General features: G+C 37.2%; 2 pseudogenes; both read left to right on the top strand.

The window, feature by feature from the left end:
* The first annotated feature begins 382 nt into the window (after window positions 1-382).
* LOC120151945 lies at window positions 383-3,374 on the top strand (annotated as a pseudogene).
* Window positions 3,375-4,979: 1,605 nt separating this feature from the next.
* On the top strand, window positions 4,980-7,004 carry LOC120151970 (annotated as a pseudogene).
* The last annotated feature ends 14,271 nt before the right edge of the window (window positions 7,005-21,275 follow it).

A 21,275-nucleotide genomic window follows, 5' to 3' on the forward strand; every position in this document is an offset into this window, starting at 1 on the left:
TGTCAAATGTCTTTATAAGTACGAGATCGAGATAAGTTGGATGTTCAAAGTGAAGCCCAAATTAAAACCCACATAGCACATCTCCATAGCCCAAAAACAAACCCAAAACAATAAACCCTAGGTCGGAGAACTCACTAATAAGGACTCGATCGAACAAATAAAAACAAATGAAGCAAATTCATACTTCTACCAATAAATGCAGGCAACAATATAAAAGGCCTTAAACCCTAACTTCCACTATCCATTCACTAAACCCACAGAAACCACCGAGCAACACAAACCCAATCCAAAGACACCGCCATTTGTCAGTAATTTGATTGTTTTGAAGCAACGAAAAAGTGGGTTTGGAGCCTTTGATTCAATGGCTCTTTACTTATTGTAGAGTCATCTTCGGGTACGCGCTATTCCAGGCTCAGGGGCTCGATGAAATCGGTCAAAACACGGAGGCTGTTAGGAACTCGGTTGCCGATCTGAACCGTCGGTAAGGTGGTTCAACTCACTGCTTTTCAGCCTTTTGAATCCGCCATTGATGGTCTCAACCAATGCAACTCCGTTTCTGAAGGTATTATATAAGGATGTCGCCTTTATTGTGTTTTTCAGCTTATGGTTAGTTTTGCGTTGTCTTCAAGTAATTTTCTTCAATATATGTTTTGCGGGATGGTTTTTGCTAGCAATACAGTTGAAGTATTTTTTTGGTAAATTATTATGTTTATCTGTTGCTTCGATTGGGATTTGCTTGAAATAAATATTCCGCCATTTTTGTATGCTTGTTTAGGTGATTTACCCTTTTAAAATACTAGAGAGAAAAAAACACACACACATCGATAATGATTTCCATTTCATATGAGGTTGCTTATTGTTTAAGTTAGGTTACAATTGGATTAGTCTGGTATCATTGGTGGTTTTCTGCTAATAACTTTTTGTATGTAAGTTTAATTACTTGGTGGTTTGATTTGGATTGCTCGAAATAAAGGATTCTGCCATTTTATGTTGGTCAGGTGATTAGCCTTTAAGAATACTAGCTAAAGGAAACACACACATGGCATACTTTGCCATTTTGTACGAGGTTGCTTGCTGTGTAAGTTGGGTTAACCATGGTTTATATCTGGTTTCATTGATAGGGCTTATGACTGATGAATTAAGGAGCTTTTGGAGCTTAATCTCCCTAAAGTCAGGAAGGCAAGAAATTGAAGTTCAGTATTGGAGTTGCAGAGCCTAGCTGGGTTCCCACATCTCCGAAACTACTAAAATTACATGCCAGAGTGGAGAGTTCATTCTCGAGCTACTTCGTGGTGTGCGGTTGCATTTGATAAGTTCATCAAGGACTTAAAGGTTTGCATATAATCATATTTCACCATTATTTCTTTCAAGAAAACGACTACAAGTGTGTGCTTTTTCTTGAAACTTTGTAGCCTGGGACTTGGAAAAAGCACAGCTTGGTCTGGCACACAGTTACAGTCGAGCAAAGGTTAAGTTCAATGTCAATCGAGTAGACATATGGTTATTCAAGCAATTTCCTTCTGATACTCTTGATAAGGATATCAATTCATTTTCCATGAGAGTGAGGTTTGTTATTTTTAACCTTGAAACTAGCATTTTTTTTAGTTTAACGTGTAACCATAACTAGATATGTGTATGGATTTTATGTAATGGATATTCTCTGGTTGATGACATCCTGCAGGGAATGGTACTCATGGCATTTTCCGGAGTTGGTAAAGATTGTCAATGACATTATCTGTATGCAAGAGTTTGCGAAGCTTATAGAGGATAAGTCAAAGTTGTATGAAGAACACATTCCTGCCTTAACTGAAATACTCGGGGATGAGGATAAAGCAAAAGAATTGTTGAAGCTGGAAAGCATCAATGGGTAGATCTCTTGGATTTATACCACACTTCAAACTTATTTTTCTCATGCCCCCATTTATTAACCTTTTTTCTCCTTTGCAGGACAGATTTGGCTCCAGTTGATTTGATTAATGTTCAGCTATTTGCTCAGAGGTAATGGATCTTGCCCAGTACAGAAGAATCTTTATGATTATTTAGTGACAAAGATGAATGACATTGCACCAAATTTGGCATCATTGATCGGGGAAGTTGTTGGGGCACGATTGATCTCTCATGCTGGTAGTCTCACAAATTTGGCGAAGTGCCCCTCTTCCACTCTTCAGATTCTGGTGCCGAGAAAGCCCTTTTCAGGTATTTTACTTCTCACCTTGTCTTCTTATCACTTTGTGGAGTCTAAAATGTGTGAAGAACCAGAGTTCTTGAAAATTATCTCCCTCGTTGAGCTGTGTCTTGAATCAGGTCTTGCTTTCAAGATCTTGAGTAATCATCCTAGTGCACTATTTAATTTCTTTTCCGATATTTTTCTGACCTTACTTTTAAGGCTTGGTTTCACTCATTTCTTGCTGTTGGTGGCTTCAGGGCACTGAAAACTCGAGGAAACACACCCAAGTATGGTCTTATTTTCCATTCACTTTCATCGGTCGAGCATCTGCTAAAAACAAGGGCCGAATGGCACGCTATCTTGCAAACAAATGTTCCATTGCATCTCGAATTGATTGTTTTGCAGGTAACTATCATTTTTGTTAACTCGTATGCTGCAAGGTTTCCCATAAGTTGATAATTCTTTCTTATGTGCAGAGGGGCTCCACTGTTTTCGGGAGAAACTACGAGAACAAGTAGAGGAACGACTTGAATTCTATGACAAAGGTGTTGCACCTCGAAAAACATTGATGTTATGAAGTCTGCAATTGAAAGTACTCAAAACAAAGGTACATGGAGCTGTGAATCCCATCTTTTTGTACAACTTCGAATGATTTTTTTTCCAATTTAAAGATGTTCGGTAGAACTAAGACGGTAACAGAATCTCTTGCACCTGAGCCCTTGGAAAATTTGTTGTCAGTGATCTCATCTCCTACTGAAAGTGTGGATTATTTCACTGCAGTTAGCGATCAGCTTTGACAAGTACGATTTCTTTTAAAATTCTATATAATACCATGTTTTATGCAGATGAAATGGAGGAAGCCCCACCCATTGAAGCTTCTGCAAAGAAAAGCAAGAAAAAGAAGTCAAAACCCGAAGACGCCCCAGTGAGGCTACAAATGGAGATGTTCAGAGGAGGGCTAAATCGGAGAAGAAAAAGAGAAAGAGAAAGAAAAGATAGAGCAAGAGCAGGATCTTGCAGTGGAGAAGACAAACGCCGAGCAAGATGGAACAGCCAAGAAGAAGAAAAGAAGAGCAAAGATGGAGCTGCTGCGAGTGAAACTAAAAAGAAAAAGAAGTCCAAGGAGTGAATGCATCACCGTTGTGCTCAATTTTGTGTAATGGCATGCTAATAGTGTTTCTCTAAGTGTTGTAGGAAATGGCTTGTTTGCTTTTCTTTGTCAAACTTTTTTTCTTTTCGCAAAGGAACAAATTGGGTGCCTTAGAAATATGGCATTTGTCGAACTTCCTTAGTATTGAAAGTGAGATTCTTGTCTTCTTCTCGGATTTCGGACTCGAGGTCTTCGGGTTCATGTGAATGTCCAAATATTTCGACAGGGACGAAGTATTTATTAATCTAATACAAGTATGTTTCATTATTATTTTTGAATTTTCTTTTGTGCAAAAATGATTAAAACATAAAGACTGATAATTCTAAAGAAATTATTGTATCTGTCTTAAAAGTAAATTATCCAAATTAATAGAATCACATAACCACATATTTGTAACAAAATCCAAATCAAACAAAAAGTGGATGGGACTTTGCGATAAATCCTTCGAAAACTAAAAGAGAAAACTCGGAAATGTTAATGCGAGACACTGCAATCATTAAAATGGCGAAACGGGGGCTGCTAGGGATGTCATTAAAAAATGGGTAAAAATTTTAGAGGTCCTTAAATTATAATCAAATAATTGTTTTAGCTACTAAAATTTAATAATTATACAATAATCATTAAATTTATCTAATTATTATAAATAATTATTGTGACATAATAATAATAAAGTTTGGAACTTTAAATAATATTTAATAATAGTTCAATAAAATTTAACTAATGAAAACAGAATTTGCTACTTTATAACAATTTAATGGTTATTATAATTTCATTAGAATAAATTTATCGACCATCATTTTCTAATAATTTGATGAATTGAATGATTGTTCTATAATAATTTGATAAAATATAGGTTAAAGTACATGTTTAATATCTTAACTATCGTTTTTATTTCATTTTCGTCACCCAATTATTTGTTTTCAAAATCACCTAGCGTTTAGTTTTTGTTTTATTTTGATCACTCGTCGTTAAAAAATTAACGATGATGCTTACATGTCACTATAAGATAATGTCACGTCATCATTGAAAAAATAAAAAATATCTTGTCAGCAGTTCTGTTAATTTGTTGGGTAAATTATACTTTGAGTACCTCAACTATCAGTTTTTTTCTCGTTTTGGTCACCCACTTATTTCTTTTCAAAATCATATCTAACATTTAGTTTTGGTCACCTACCACTAAAAAAATAAAGGTGATGTTGATGTGTCACTATATGGTAATGTCATGTCATCATTGAAAAAAATCATATCAACATTTCTGTTAATTTTTTAAACTATAGGTGACTAAAATGAAACAAAAATTTGTGTTAGGTATGATTTTGAAAAATAAATAGTTAGGTGACCAAAATGGAACAAAAGTGATGGTTGGAGTACTAAATATGTAACTTATCCTAATTTTTAACGATGAATGACCAAAATAAACTAAAATGTAACATTAAGTATGATTTTAAAAAAAATAGTTGGGTGAGTAAAACGAAATAAAATTGATAGTTAGAGGGTACTAAATGTGTAGTTTACCTAAAATGTAATAGCTCATATAGTTTACCTCAAATGTTAGCTCAAAAATTATGTCATATTCAAGTTTTCCCCGGGAAAATTCAACTCTTTCTGCTGAACCACTGGTTCTGTAGATTCTTCACATCGTCGTTCTCATCCCAAATCTTCATGGCAAGATCATCAGGAAGGATCATCAAGAACCCATTCATGAGCTTAACCCCGAGTCCAAGATCATGGACTCAGCTGTTCTCGTCAGTTTCACCATTACCATCACTCTGCTTCTTCCAAGAAAACAACCCCTTCCCTCTCAATCTTCTTCCTTTCTTTCTTGTTTTCCTTCACTTTCCTGGGAACCTCCATCTTCCTATTCTTGCCAAATTCCCATGATTCAATCACATGTTCCATTGAATCTCCAGCAATCTCCCCAATCTCACCCCACTCTTTACCTTCTTCGTACTCTAAAATCATCTTGGTATCTTTGCTTTCTGGCTTGAACTCCAACAACGAGATTCAACCCAGAATTGGCGGCATATCAATGGTGCCATTACCAGTTCATCTGGTTTCCGGGAATTTATCAGAACAAGAAACCGAGTTCTGGAAACAACCGGATGGAAATGGATACCGTCCTTGCTTGGATTCAACAATCGAGTACCGCAAAAGATCTGCAAAGATTCGATGGAGAAGAACAGATCTTGGTCTTCATTGCCGCTGGGGGATTGAATCAACAACGGAATCAAATCATCGATGCCGTTGTCATTGCTCGAATCCTCGAAGCTGCTTTAGTTGTGCCCGTCTTGCAGGTCAACATGATATGGGAAGATGAAAGGTGATGTGATTACACTAACAATCATATAGGGTTCATTTATCTGATGAAAATGAAATCATTTTGTGTGTTTTTTCATTGGGAATTTCAGTCAATTTCCAGATATTTTCGATGATGAACACTTCAAGAAGACTTTAAGAGCTGATGTATGGGTTGTATCTTCGTTACCATCGTCTCATTTGGTTGCTAAACGGACAATCATCACACAGATTCCTTACGGTGTTTCTCCGTCTTGGATCCGTGCTAAATTCGTCAAACAAGTAAGCGGAATTCGATTCGGTATTGACGCGAACACGAACAAGAAACAAATACACGGACGTCGGAACCTCATTGTAGATTCTTTTTGTTTTCAGCTCAATCAAGAAGGTGTTCTTGTGCTAAAAGGATTATATTCTAAGCTCTCCAAGAATCTTCCATCTGATTTGCAGAAGCTTAGGTGCAAGGTACTTCAAGTTTAATTTACAAACACATTATATTCCGTAATTATCGAACTTTTCATTTTTCTTGAAATATTCGTATCAGACATTCGTATCTAACCCGGATTCTCCAGGTAGCGTTCCATGCTCTGTGATTTTCCAAGCCAATTCTCAAGGTTGGGAACCAGCTAGCGAGAAGAATGTGGATTGAAGGTCCATATGTAGCCCTTCATCTCCGGCTTGAGAAAGATGTGTGGGTCCGGACCGGATGTCCACCGGATTAGGTCCCGAATTCGACAGAACTGTAACCCGGATTGAGAAATCTCAGCCTCAGTACCTCACTGGGAGAGTCGACATGAGTTATAGTCAACGACGCCTCTCGGACTGTGCCCTCTAAATGCACTGGAGATGCAAGGTAAGTATTGAAATTTATTCGTTTCGACTCGAATTTCAAAGTTGAAAGGTAAATGACATCAATGGTCATTTGTTGTAGGCTTTTAAAGGCTTTAGGGGCACCAAAACTGCTCGGCTTTAGGGGCACCAAAGCTTTGGCACCACTTGCCGCGGAGTTTCCGAATTTGGTTCAGAAGGAAATGTTGGCACATGGCGGCGAACTCTCGCCATTCCGCAAGGGCTCCTCGTCTCTATCGGCGATCGACTATGTCATATCATTTAACGGCGACATCTTTATACTGTCCAATGGGGGAAACATGGAGCGAGCCTTACGGGGACATCACACATTCATGGGACACAGGAAAGCATATGGCCGAACAAAAGGACGATGCTTCCATTGTTGGAAGATTCATCGATCACGGATGAAGAATTCAGTAGCATCATGAGATCATGCATAATAAAACCATGAAGCTAGAGCCCAGGAAGAAGGAGAGAGACAGAGATGTGATTGCTTATCCAGTGCCTGAATGCATGTGTCGACACGGTTCTGGTATTTTCTGATTTGTACATACATTCCTCTATACGTATACTAACCGTATCACACATATATTTTTGTCAAATTGGTACGCTGTCGTTTCTTCCCTCACTAATATCTAGACGTAATGATTAAAAGACTAATCAATTAGCAATCCCAAAATAACGGATTATTAATTGATTTAAGGCTGTGTTTGGTTCACGGAATGTAAGATTATCAGTGAGAATAAAAGATTACCAGGGAATAGAATTAATGGGAATGTTGTATTTTGTGTTTGGTTGATTTAACAGAATGTAAGATTACTGTATTTGATTAAAGGAATAAAATATTATTGAAATATATATTTGATCAAATTGTCCTTATTATATATTTATTTTTTTTAAAAAGTTGAATTCTACTATAATATTACTATAATTAATTTATATATTTTTTAAAAAAAATTAAATTCATAAAATTTATATAATTTTTTTATAAAATTGAAAATATAAATAGGTTTAATGACAGGGTAAAATTTTATTTTAACCCCTGAACTTCATTTAAAATTTTAATTATAGACTTTTTTTTTTGTAAATCTAAAATAGTTTAAGGATAAATTTTTAATTTAACCTTCGTAGAATTTTTATTATTCAACGACAGAAGAAGGATATTTTTGAAGAAAAAAAAATTTAAGGGCATTTTAGTCCAAAACGTCGGTAATCCAACAATACCTAAGGAAAGGGGTAATCACATTCCCGATAATATACACAAAAAAATCCACTATGGTAATAACAGATTAATAGGAATGAGATTACCGGCCAACCAAACGGGGGAATGAGGATTATATTCCCCCGGTAATACAACATTCCTTGAACCAAACGGGCCTAAGGGTAAGTGCACAAATGGTCTTAGGCTATGATATTTTGTTTTGTTGAGTCCCCGCCTCTGATTATAGGGCGTTGTTTTGTTGAGTCCTCCAACTATTAAAAGTTACAAAATTGTCACTCGTCTATTCATAACAACAATGTAGTATATGGGCGAATACAAGGGCATTTGCTCAAAGTCTCTCAATCATTTGACAATGAATGCTCATATATTTGCATATGCAGTGCTCGAACTCAATACCTCAAAGGATAACAACAACCCCTTAACCACTGAGGTCGTTTGGATCGTGTATCCCTCAAATATAATTAAGAATTTGAATTTTGATATTGTGAATCAAACAAATTAAATTGAAAATATAACATGATAATGTATTTTTACAGTATTCAATTCAATTAGTTTGATCACATTGTAAATATATTAACCTAGCACATGAATAATTCATATCAAACATAATTACAATTTCATTACTCAACTTTTTTTCACTCCTATTTTAGTTTTTCACTCATATTTTAGTAATTGAAGTTTATTTTTGTAATACCCTTAACCGTATACGTCTCGATATACGAGTCAAATATTCACATCAACTGACTAATGATTTCTTGTAACCCCCTAGACCCGGCCTATGCGTTTCGACTAAGTCTAGTGGATCACATTATGATTATTAAAGACATTTTCCGAAATCGTTATTCTATCAATATAAAATCACATTATAAATAACATGAAATTATAAACAAATTATACTATAAAAATCCAACTCGTAAATATAGTACCAATAAATAATAATTTAATTTAAAACATGTCTTCAATTCAAATCACAATAAACCGAGCAGTACTAGCAAAGAGTCATCATTATAAAATCCGATATTTAAAATAAGGTCCATGTCACCAAAATAAAGTCAACTTGCAAGATAAAAACATTACAATCTGATTTACTTCAAGAGATATGTTGATCTTCCAAGTGCTCGAACCGAGGTATCTAACAAATAATATCTGAAAGGGGGAAAACATTTTCAAAAGGTGAGCTAGGCTCAGTGTGTCCCAACATTTCCATAAAATGTCAATAGGTACAAATCATAGTCCAGTAATCTCACAAATTCGTAAAAGAGTTTAACTTTTGAAAATCATAGTTTAAACCCTTTTTCTGGTACACCATCAGTAGTTCTCAAAATTATTTTCCATATAGCTTACTTTATGCACATAGCAAAAAGAAAGCCGACTTAAGGATAGGCTCTGAAGCTTGTATCCTTAAGCCCAAGTCAATAAGTCCATATAGCTTACCCTAAGCACACAGCAAAGGAAAGCCGACCTAATGAAACATCTTGGGGCCCTCAAGAGTCACATTAGGCCCAGTTAGCTTGATCAGAGCTATTCCATCGTAATTCAATTCCAAAATTCAATTGCACCGTGACATAAATTCCATAAATCCAAAAACATGGTAATCATATACCATTTCAAAACAAAAATTAGATAGTAGCCATATTCCATAAATTGTCACATTAAATTGGTGCATCCATAAAACAATAACCAATGAATTCGGTGTACCACATATTAAAACCAATAAACAGTTCAATAATAAGTAGGGAACATACCTCGACAATAGGTTCAAATAGCAAATCTACTGATTGCTGGTTTCACCACGCTCTGCTACAATTTTCGAACGCGTGAATAATGGCACACGTGGTTTAACTGATCTAGAAGAGCTGGGTCGAGTTGTCGAACGATCCGGAGAGTCTCTTGTACCTTCAAACAATAATAATCTATCAGTCCCAAATCCTATTTAATTGTTCAAAACTAGACTTCTTAAGTATATAAGCATTTTTCGGGTTTGACAATCATTTGGGGTATTTCGAGTCTGAATTTGGCCAAACGAATTACGGAATCGGAATCAGGACGTCGAAAAACATAAAGTATGACTTTTCGAAAATTCAGATTCTTGGTCAAAGTCAAAGTCAACTACTTTGACAGTCGATTTGGAGTCCTTCGGTTCGAATTTGACAAAACGGACAGCGGAAACGGATTTGGCACGTCGAAAACTATCAGGATAGGTATACTCGGAAAAGATTAACGGTCGTTTAATGCTCGGTCAAAGCCATTTTAAGTTTTGGTCAAAGAAAGTCAACAGTCAACGGTCGGGTCGGGTCAACGGTCGGGTCGGGTCGGGTCAACGGTCGGGTCGGGTCAGACCGGTCAAACCGGTTCAGACCGATCAAACCGGTTCGAACCGGTTGAAACCGGTCAAACCGGTTAAACCGGTTTCCAGCAGCCACTCGCCCTGCGGTGGCGCGTGTGGCGCGTGAGGAGTCCTCCGGGGCCCTAAAAATCCCGGAAAAATTTCTAAAAATTATTTTGAGCGATTTCGAGATACTTACAACGATCGGTTCAAATTTTTGAACGGCGGAGAGCTCGATTTCAAATCAGCCGAATCTTTGACTGCACCACCTCCTCACGTGCCGTTGTCTACGACGGACAAGGTTGACATCGGTGAACTCGGAACGGCACAAGGAAGACGATGGTGCGGGAGGTGTCGTAAACGGAGCAACGATCAACGGTGAATTTAAGATTTTCTCGGCGATAGAGCTAACAAAACCGTCGCTACTTTGACTGGAAATTCCCGACGTTTGGCCGCGTTTCGCTTCAATTAATTTGAAGGGTTTGTTCCTCGCTCGATGATGAACACAACGGTGGTTTCAAAACAACAATCGGAATTCGGACGGCGTCGGAATCGAGTTTGGAAGTTGTGTGCGTGAGGAATGATTTGTGAAATTGATTTCTGTTTTTCAAAACAGAAATCACGCATATAACAATTGCCTGCCGACACTCCAAGGTTAAATTCAGGCTTGGTCCCTGAATTTTCTTTAACTTTAAAACAAGCTCCAAGTTTTAAAATCTTTCAATTCAGTCCCAATTTTGCCAAATTTTCACAATTAAACCCTCCAATTTTAATTAAATATTATTTTAAAAATCGGGTTGTTACAATTCTCCCCCTCTACAAGAAATTTCGTCCTCGAAATTTACCTTATGAGAATAGTTGAGGAAACTGAGCCTCCATTGACTCCAATGTCTCCCAAGTAGCTTCTGAGGGGCCTCAATTACTCCACTGAACTTTGACCATTGGAATTCGCCTATTCCGAAGAACTCGTTCATCTCTCTCCAAGATCTGAATGGGCTCCTCTTCATATGACAAATCAGGTCTCAGCTCTACTTCTTCAACCTGAATAATGTGACCTGGATCTGGGCGGTATCTCCTTAACATTGATACATGAAAGACATCATGAATACGACTTAGCTCAGAAGGCAACTCAAGCTGATATGCAACAGGTCCTACCCTCTTCAAGATACGAAATGGTCCAATAAATCTTGGACTCAATTTACCCTTACGCCCGAATCTCAATACTTTCTTCCAGGGTGAAACTTTCAAAAAGACCGATCTCCCACTTCAAACTGTATATCCTTCATTCTTTGATCTGCATAAGATTTCTGTCTATCAAATGCCTCTTTTAGACGGTCACGGATTAATCTGACTGTGTCCTCAGTCTCTCGCACTAACTCAGGTCCCAACGTTTTCCTATCACGCAACTCAGTCCAACAGATCGGAGTGCGACATTTACGCCCATAGAGCGCTTCATAGGGTGCCATACGAATGCTGGTCTGATAACTGTTATTGTAAGCAATTCAGCCAACGGCAAAAAGTTCTCCTAACTACCATGAAAATCGATTACGCAACCCCGCAACATATCCTCCAGAATCTGAATTACTCTCTCAGATTGACCATCATTTGTGGATGAAAGGATGTACTATAATCCAATCTTGTTCCCAAAGCCGTATGTAACGCCTTCCAAATCTCGAAGTAAATCTCGGATCTCGATCAGAAATAATAGACAATGGAACACCATGCAGTCTGACAATCTCTGAAATATACAATCTTGCCAGCTTATCCAAAGTATAATTTACTCGCACAGGAATGAAGTGAGCTGACTTTGTAAGTCTGTCAACAATCACCCAAACTGAATCTTTTTTCGAATGAGTCATAGGCAAGCCAGTAACAAAATCCATAGTAATACGCTCCCATTTCCATTCAGGAATCTTGATAGGCTGTAACAAACCTGATGGATGTTGATGTTCTGCCTTAACTTGCTGACAAGTCAAACACCTAGCCACAAAGTCAGATATATCTTTCTTCATACCAATCCAATAATACATCTCTCTCAATTCCGGTACATCTTATCTCTCCGGGTGCATAGCATATGGACTACTATGAGCCTCAGTAAGGATAGTCTGCCTCAACTCAGCATCATCAGGCACACAATATCTACCTTTAAAGCATAAACTTCATCCTGATCAATTGCGTAATCTGAGTTTGTCCCCTGCTCTACTTGCTCAAAGATGGAAAGCAAGTAGCTATCAAGGAGCTGCTTAGCTTTGATATCATCAACCAAGGTCGGCTTAACTTGCAATTCTGCTAACAAAGTACCATCGTCATATAAATTCATCTTGGCCATTAAAGACCTCAACTCCGATACCGTCTTTCGACTCAAAGCATCTTCTACATGTTAGCTTTACCAGGGTGGTAATCAATCACGCAATCATAATCCTTTAGAAGCTCTAACACGCGACGCTGTCTCAAATTAAGTTCCTTCTGGGTCAGAAGATACTTTAAGCTCTTATGATCTGTGAAAATGTAACACTTCTCTCCATAAAGATAGTGTCTCCAATCTTCAAGGCAAAAATTACTGCTGCCAACTCTAAATCGTGAGTAGGATAGTTACTCTCATGCGGCCGCAGCTGACGGATGCATAAGCCACCACCTTATTTTCCTGCATTAAAACACAACCAAGTCCTGAATGTGAAGCATCACTATACACTGTAAAATCCTTCCCGGACTCTGGTTGAATCAACACCGGTGCTTGAGTCAAAACCGCCTTTAATTTCTCAAAGCTCTCCTGTTGTGCCTCGCCCCAGTCAAACAACATTCTTCCTTAACAACTTTGTCAAAGGAGAAGCAATGATCGAGAAGCCCTCAACAAAACGTCGATAATAACCAGCCAAGCCCAAGAAACTGCGGATTTCAGATACGTTCTTAGGTCGTTTCCAATTCATAATAGCCTCTATCTTGCTGGGATCAACCTGAACACCTCGCGCAGAAATAATATGCCCCAGAAATGACACTTCTTGAAGCCAAAACTCACACTTGCTCAGTTTGGCATATAGACGATGCTCTCTCAAAGTCCGCAGAACGATCTTCAAATGCTCGTCATGCTCTGCCTCAGTACGAGAATATATCAGAATATCGTCAATGAATACCACCACAAATTGATCCAAATATGGTCGGAACACCCGATTCATCAAATCCATGAAAGCTGCAGGAGCGTTCGTCAAACCAAAAGGCATCACTAAAAATTCATAATGACCATATCTAGTGCGAATGGCCGTTTTTGCAACATCAGATCCTTTAACTTTCAATTGATAATACCCCGAACGAAGATCAATCTTAGAGAATACAATAGCTCATCGCAATTGATCAAATAAGTCATCAATCCTGGGTAATGGGTATTTATTCTTGACCGTCATCTTGTTCAATTTCCGATAGTCAATACATAATCTTAGCGACCCATCCTTCTTTTTCACGAATAGAACTGGAGCTCCCCATGGTGAAGTACTATGTCGGATAAATCCTCGATCGAATAATTCTTGCAATTGGACTTTCAACTCCTTAAGTTCCTTTGGAGCCATACGATAAGGTGCCATAGAAATAGGTGAAGATCCCGGATAAGTCTCAATCTCGAACTCTACCTCTCTATCAGGAGGTAACCCAGGCAACTCCTCCGGAAAAACATCAGGAAACTCGCTAACTGTACGAATCTCCTTGATCATGGACAATGCACCTTTGGTATTCAAAATACAAGCAATGAAGGTCTCATATCCCTTCCGGATCATATGATCAATTTCCATCGCTGAAACTATATTGGAGAGATAACCACGCCGTTCACCAATTAACACAACAGTCCGACCATCTGAAGTCTTCAGAGTAGCCCGCTTGTATTCGCAATCCAGCTTTACCTTGTGTTTATTCAACCAATCCATTCCAAGAATTAGATCGAACTCCCCTAAAGGAAGTTCCATAAGATCAGCGAGAAAAATTTCTCCCTGAACCTCGAGAGGACAACGCCGAAATACTTTATTCACTAATACCGCTTGTCCTACTGGACTTGTAACTGTAACAGTATTTTCAGTGTTCTCGATCGGAATCTGAAGGTTTCGAGATACTGAGTTCGATACATAGGAGTGAGTGGAGCCATTGTCCAATAATGCAAAGTATGGGGTAGAATAAATAGTAAATGTACCTGCAATAACCTCAGGCTCATCTCTGTCATCACGACGTCTAGTTGCATAAACTAAAGCTGGCTGTCTAGCCTCAGAAGCCGTTGGCCCTCTATTTTGCTGAGGTCGGGCTCTACTGTCTGTCCTGGACGCTGATCCTCGAGTCTTTCCTTGACTACGATCTCTAATTGGGGTCTGTACTGTAGTCTGCGAACGCACAGGAGTTTGGGTAGTGGTCTGCTCAAACGAAACTAACTGAGGACAATCCCTCCGATAATGACCACTAGATCCACACTGATAGCAAAGACCCATCTTCTTACGACACTCTCCTGAGTGCTGTTTACCACAATACTCACAAAGGGGCCCATTATAATACGACGAGGAACCGCCTCGACTGACAGCTAAAGGTGAGGATGCTGCAGGCCTGAAACGTGTATTGCTTCTCTGAGGGGCTGAAGTACAAGTCCTCTTCCCGGACTGTGCTGATGACTCCATCAGGCCTGAAAATTTCTTAGATCGATCTTGATTAACACGCTCTCTACCAGAAGCTAAAACCTCCACTTCTTCCGCATCTTTGGCTCTGCCCACCAGCACATCAAATATCTTATCCTGATGGGTTAGAACTTGCCTACGCAGCTCGTATCTGAGTCCAAGGGCAAATTTACGAAATCGATCTCTCTCCGTAGGTACCATACTGAATCCATACTTCAGCAACTTCAGGAACTCGATCTCATATTCAAAAACAGTCATGTCTCCCTGAACCAGGTCTTGAAACTGTTGTCGTCTCTGAGCTAAGTAGCGCTCTCCCAGAAAACGGCTCCGAAAGTGATCCTTAAAGAAATTCCAGGTCAAACGATCGGTAGGAACACTACTGGTCACTGACTCCCACCAAGTGTAGGCATTGCCATCTAACATCGCCACAGCACCCTGATATCTCTTAGTTGAGTCCAAACCCAACTGATCCATGCGTCTCTCTGTATCCTGGAGCCAATCCTCAGCTTCAGTAGAAGCTCCACCTATCTTTCCCCCAAAAGTTCTAACTCCATTGGCAATCAAAGTCTGCGAAATAGGAACCTCAGATACAACACCAGTAGCTCTGACTGCTCCCTGTATTAACTGCAGAAATTGTCTACCAAAATTCTCATCTAAAGCAACTCCGGTAGACTCTGACTCAATATCGATCGCTCCTATTATCGGTGTAGTCATGCCAATACCAGCGGCAGGAGGCAGATCCGTTGGGGTCGTAGGAGCATGATCACCTATCGGAGGTGGGGATCTACCCGTATCTCATCGATCGGATCTGCGAATCTAGCCACTCGACCTCGTCCACGGCTAGTTCGACGACCACGTCTAGCACTCATTTTGATGGATCTCAAGTTTACTACAGAAGATAAAACTTAGGGTTAGATAAGCACTTGGAGTCTCAAACATAGTTAAAATCTTAATAACTTTGTGACATGGCCTTAGTAACTCGTTTTGTAAAATATTTCAAAACCGTATTTTCAATTTGGACTCATACACAGTCCGAGGGTTAAAAACCAAAAGCTCTGATACCAATAAATGTAACCCCCTAGACCCGGCCTATGCGTTTCGACTAAGTCTAGTGGATCACATTATGATTATTAAAGACATTTTTCAAAATCGTTATTCTATCAATATAAAATCACATTATAAATAACATGAAATTATACACAAATTATACTATAAAAATCCAACTCGTAAATATAGTACCAATAAATAATAATTTAATTTAAAACATGTCTTCAAATTCAAAATCACAATAAACCGAGCAGTACTATTAAAAGAGTCATCATTATAAAATCCGATATTTAAAATAAGGTCCATGTCACCAAAATAAAGTCAACTTGCAAGATAAAAACATTACAATCTGATTTACTTCAAGAGATATGTTGATCTTCCAAGTGCTCGAACCGAGGTATCTAACAAATAATATCTGAAAGGGGGAAAACATTTTCAAAAGGTGAGCTAGGCTCAGTGTGTCCCAACATTTCCATAAAATGTCAATAGGTACAAATCATAGTCCAGTAATCTCACAAATTCGTAAAAGAGTTTAACTTTTGAAAATCATAGTTTAAACCCTTTTTGGTACACCATCAGTAGTTCTCAAAATTATTTCCATATAGCTTACTTTATGCACATAGAAAAAAGAAAGCCGACTTAAGGATAGGCTCTGAAGCTTGTATCCTTAAGCCCAAGTCAATAAGTCCATATAGCTTACCCTAAGCACACAGCAAAAGGAAAGCCGACCTAATGAAACATCTTGGGGCCCTCAAGAGTCACATTAGGCCCAGTTAGCTTGATCAGAGCTATTCCATCGTAATTCAATTCCAAAATTCAATTGCACCGTGACATAAATTCCATAAATCCAAAAACATGGTAATCATATACCATTTCAAAACAAAAATTAGATAGTAGCCATATTCCATAAATTGTCACATTAAATTGGTGCATCCATAAAACAATAACCAATGAATTCGGTGTACCACATATTAAAACCAATAAACAGTTCAATAATAAGTAGGGAACACACACCTCGACAATAGGTTCAAATAGCAAATCTACTGATTGCTGGTTTCACCACGCTCTGCTACAATTTTCGAACGCGTGAATAATAGCACACGTGGTTTAACTGATCTAGAAGAGCTGGGTCGAGTTGTCGAACGATCCGGAGAGTCTCTTGTACCTTCAAACAATAACAATCTATCAGTCCCAAATCCTATTTAATTGTTCAAAACTAGACTTCTTAAGTATATAAGCATTTTTCGGGTTTGACTATCAATTTGGGGTATTTCGAGTCTGAATTTGGCCAAACGAATTGCGGAATCGGAATCAGGACGTCGAAAAACATAAAGTATGACTTTTCAAAAATTTAGATTCTTGGTCAAAGTCAAAGTCAACTACTTTGACCATCTATTTGGAGTCCTTTGGGTTCGAATTTGACAAAACGGATAGCGGAAACGGATTTGGCACGTCGAAAACTATCAGGATAGGTATACTCGGAAAATATTAACGGTCGTTTAATGCTCGGTCAAAGCCATTTTAAGTTTTGGTCAAAGAAAGTCAACGGTCAACGGTCAACGGTCAACGGTCGGGTCGAGTCGTGTCAACGGTCGGGTCGGGTCGGGTCAACGGTCGGGTCGGGTCAGACCGGTCAAACCGGTTCAGACCGGTCAAACCGGTTCGAACCGGTTGAAACCGGTCAAACCGGTCAGAACCGGTTGAAAACCGGTTAAACCGGTTTCCAGCAGCCACCCGCCCTGCGGCGGCGCGTGTGGCGCGTGAGGAGTCCTCCGGGGCCCTAAAAATCCCGGAAAAATTTCTAAAAATTATTTTGAGCGATTTCGAGATACTTACAACGATCGGTTCAAATTTTTGAACGGCGGAGAGCTCGATTTCAAATCAGCCGAATCTTTTACTGCACCACCTCCTCATGCGTCGCCGTCTACGGCGGACAAGGTTGACATCGGTGAACTCGGAACGGCACAAGGAACACGATGGTGCAGGAGGTGTCGTAAACGGAGCAACGATCAACGGTGAATTTAAGATTTTCTCGGCGATAGAGCTAACAAAACCGTCGCTACTTTGACTGGAAATTCCCGACGTTTGGCCGCGTTTCGCTTCAATTAATTTGAAGGGTTTGTTCCTCGCTCGATGATGAACACAACGGTGGTTTTAAAACAACGATCGGAATTCGGACGGCGTCGGAATCGAGTTTGGAAGTTGTGTGCGTGAGGAATGATTTGTGAAATTGATTTCTGTTTTTCAAAACAGAAATCACGCATATAACAATTGCCTGCCGACACTCCAATGTTAAATTCAGGGCTTGGTCCCTGAATTTTCTTTAACTTTAAAACAAGCTCCAAGTTTTAAAATCTTTCAATTCAGTCCCAAATTTTTGCCAAATTTTCACAATTAAACCCTCCAATTTTAATTAAATATTATTTTGAAAATCGAGTTGTTACATTTCTAATCACAGTCACTTAATTTTTTTTAACATTTATAGTTTCAACTTTTTATCAACTATTTTTATCTACTTGAATTTTCATACCAATTAAAAGCATATTATTTTATTTACTATATAGTTTTAGGCATATTAAAATACTAATAAGGTAATATAGTCAAACTAAGCAGTCCTAATTTACTATTACAGACCATATAGTCATAACCGATAAATCAGGTTGATAACATAAATATACATGCCACTACTAGTCAAAAGAAACATCGGCGATGTCTTACTGATACTGATATTACAAATGATCTGCATACGATGCTTGGAGGCTCCTCACAAAACGTCCGTGTCTCAACCAGAACTTACGCATGAAAATCATCACGCGCTAAGTATAACGTAGTGAGGCAGTAATACTAAAGGTGAGAATAAATAAATAAAATATCGATATATATATATAATCATTAAAAATAAAGCAGGCTAAATTTTCAGAATGTTCAAACCATATATCTCATAATGAACTTTATCAGGAACTTGAAAAGAATCATTTGATAATTTTCACAAGATCATAATAAATCAAATCAGACAGAATAATCAGTCCATATTCCTTTGTAGTTATACACTTTTAAAAACTTTCTTATTTCATTTTTATAGCCCAAAGTATACTTTAAGAGAATATAAGGTACGTGAGTCAGACGAGTGTGCGCAATACATATCTCAGATCATCAGAGTCGGAACAGATAAGCACACATAGTGCTATTACATTGGAAATAACAATATGCACACAAAGTGCATTCAGATCATAATATATATATTAGTGTACACTCTGGTACACCACAGTATATCAGAATCAGAACAGATAATCACTCCACCTCATGGCATGCCAATTGTAACTTTGACTCTCTATATAACATACAGTGGACTTTCAATTCATTTCGTAATCATTTAAATAAAAACCATATTAGAATCAGAAATATATTTAATTCACATTCGTAAAACATAACATGGGTAGTTCATACCCAAAATCATTCGTAAAACTTGTTAAGATATTATGGTTATAATTCCATAATCAAAACATAATTCATATCTTTGAAATAAACAAGGTGAGGTTGACTTATCGCAAGTCGTCCTCAATCAAAATAATTAAATAAATAAACTGCACTCACCTTTGCCTCACTACAGAACTTGTATACAATAGTCCTAGTCACAAGCTTTTTCCTTTCGAATCGTTCGAATTGCTAGATTTATCATAGTCTGACAATACCAAATTATACACAAGAATTGTTCGAACTACATTTTAATATCATACTAATATAAACTGATTTTAATATTTGAAAATCTACAAAATAAAAATCGATATCAAACTAAATCACATTTCTATTATAATTTCCAACTTTTGAAATACTCTTCCAAATCCATGAATATTTATTTTCATATTTAATCCTTCATCTTTGATAAATTACACAAATAAGCCAAAGATTGTGATTTCTTTTTAGAATTCATCTCCACCTTTCCATTAAATTCATAATGGTCCTTCACCATTATGATCATTGCACATAAATTACTAAAATTTTCATATTCAGACAACTCGCACTACCTTTAAAGAATCAGTATTATGTATTGATATACTCACTGTAATTTAATTTCGTTTCTTCCATTGCAAACTAGACTCGAATACGAATCTATCCATATAAAATAACTTCTTCTAGTTCATTCTGTACAGTTTATGGTAAATTTTCAAAGTTGACTGACAAAATCTGTTTTGTACAGAATCTGCTGCTCCGTTTTTCTGACATTTTCTCTGTTAAAAATTCATATCTTTTTGTATATACCTTGAAATTGGTCCATATTTATTTTAAACAAAACTAGATTGATATACAAACACAATATATAAAAATAAACACCAAATCATTTTTATATAATTTCTGGTGAATTTTCAAACTCACTGCCAGATTCAAAATCTAAAACTGTTTTCCTTAATTTGTATCCTTAGGTTCTTCATCAATTCTTACAACCAATTCCTTAAAAATCACTTAACTCTTCATAACCCCAAATCACATAGAATACTTCTAATATCATTTCTAGACCATAGGAAATTTTCCAATATTTTCCCCTAATTTTCCTTGTTTGATCGAATATATCTAATGAAAAAGGGTAAAGATTCCATTCCATTTCAAGCATGAATTCATATTTCTTGCATCATTTTCATGCTATTTTAACCATAACACATCAAGTTGAATCCAAATCCTAACACTTCTATAAACCCTAATTAAGCCAAACCTTATTTATGCATGTACAATTAATTTTAATCATCATACATGCCTTAGAAATAATCACCAATATCAAAAACATAAAAATCCTTCATCAATTCTTCAAGATCACTAAACCTCCTTAAAGCCTAATCATGAATCTCATCACCTATCAACTTCACCATGAAATATTGATATCAAATGATAGAGAATTTCATGTAGATTAATTCTCTATCTAATAGCTAAATCCAAAAATCAAGTATATTGCTTCAAAAAATCAAAATAAAAATCCTTACCTTGGAGAACTTGGAGTTTCGGTGGAGAGAGCTGAGGTTGTTGCTGAAAATGTTAAACTTTTCTTGAATATTCCCATGATAATTATCTTAACACATGGCATAATATAATAAAAATATAATTTTTTTATTCAATTTAATAGAAAATTTCATTTTTACCATTAATGAAACTTGAAAATTACTAATTGCCATTGTCATCTTTTCTATTAAAATATTCCTTAGTCAAAGATGAATCAACTTGACTTTGACTTTCAAATTTGACAATACAATTTTCAAAAATTGCATTTTAGTCACTAGAATTCCACTGTTCAGTCAAATCTAAAAAATTGCATTATTCTGAGCCAAATTTCTCTGATCTAAAATATAAAAATAATATTTCCAACCATTTTATAACCTCCTTCAATTTTTCGTAAAATTTCGATTCAATCCGAATATCCAATTTCAATACCGAACTTTACTGCTTTTATAGTTTTTAACACAATTCCCGTATAAAAAATTTGATTCCTACCAAAATCTTTGTTTTAATCCACACTGTTCATTTACATACTAAAATATATAATTTTTAAAAAAATTACAATTTCGGCCCCTAAACTTTTCAAAGTTTATACT

This window comes from Hibiscus syriacus, unplaced genomic scaffold (genome assembly GCF_006381635.1).
Source record: "Hibiscus syriacus cultivar Baekdansim isolate YM2019G1 unplaced genomic scaffold, ASM638163v2 tig00111071_pilon, whole genome shotgun sequence".
In the NCBI taxonomy this organism is placed as follows: Eukaryota; Viridiplantae; Streptophyta; class Magnoliopsida; order Malvales; family Malvaceae; genus Hibiscus; species Hibiscus syriacus.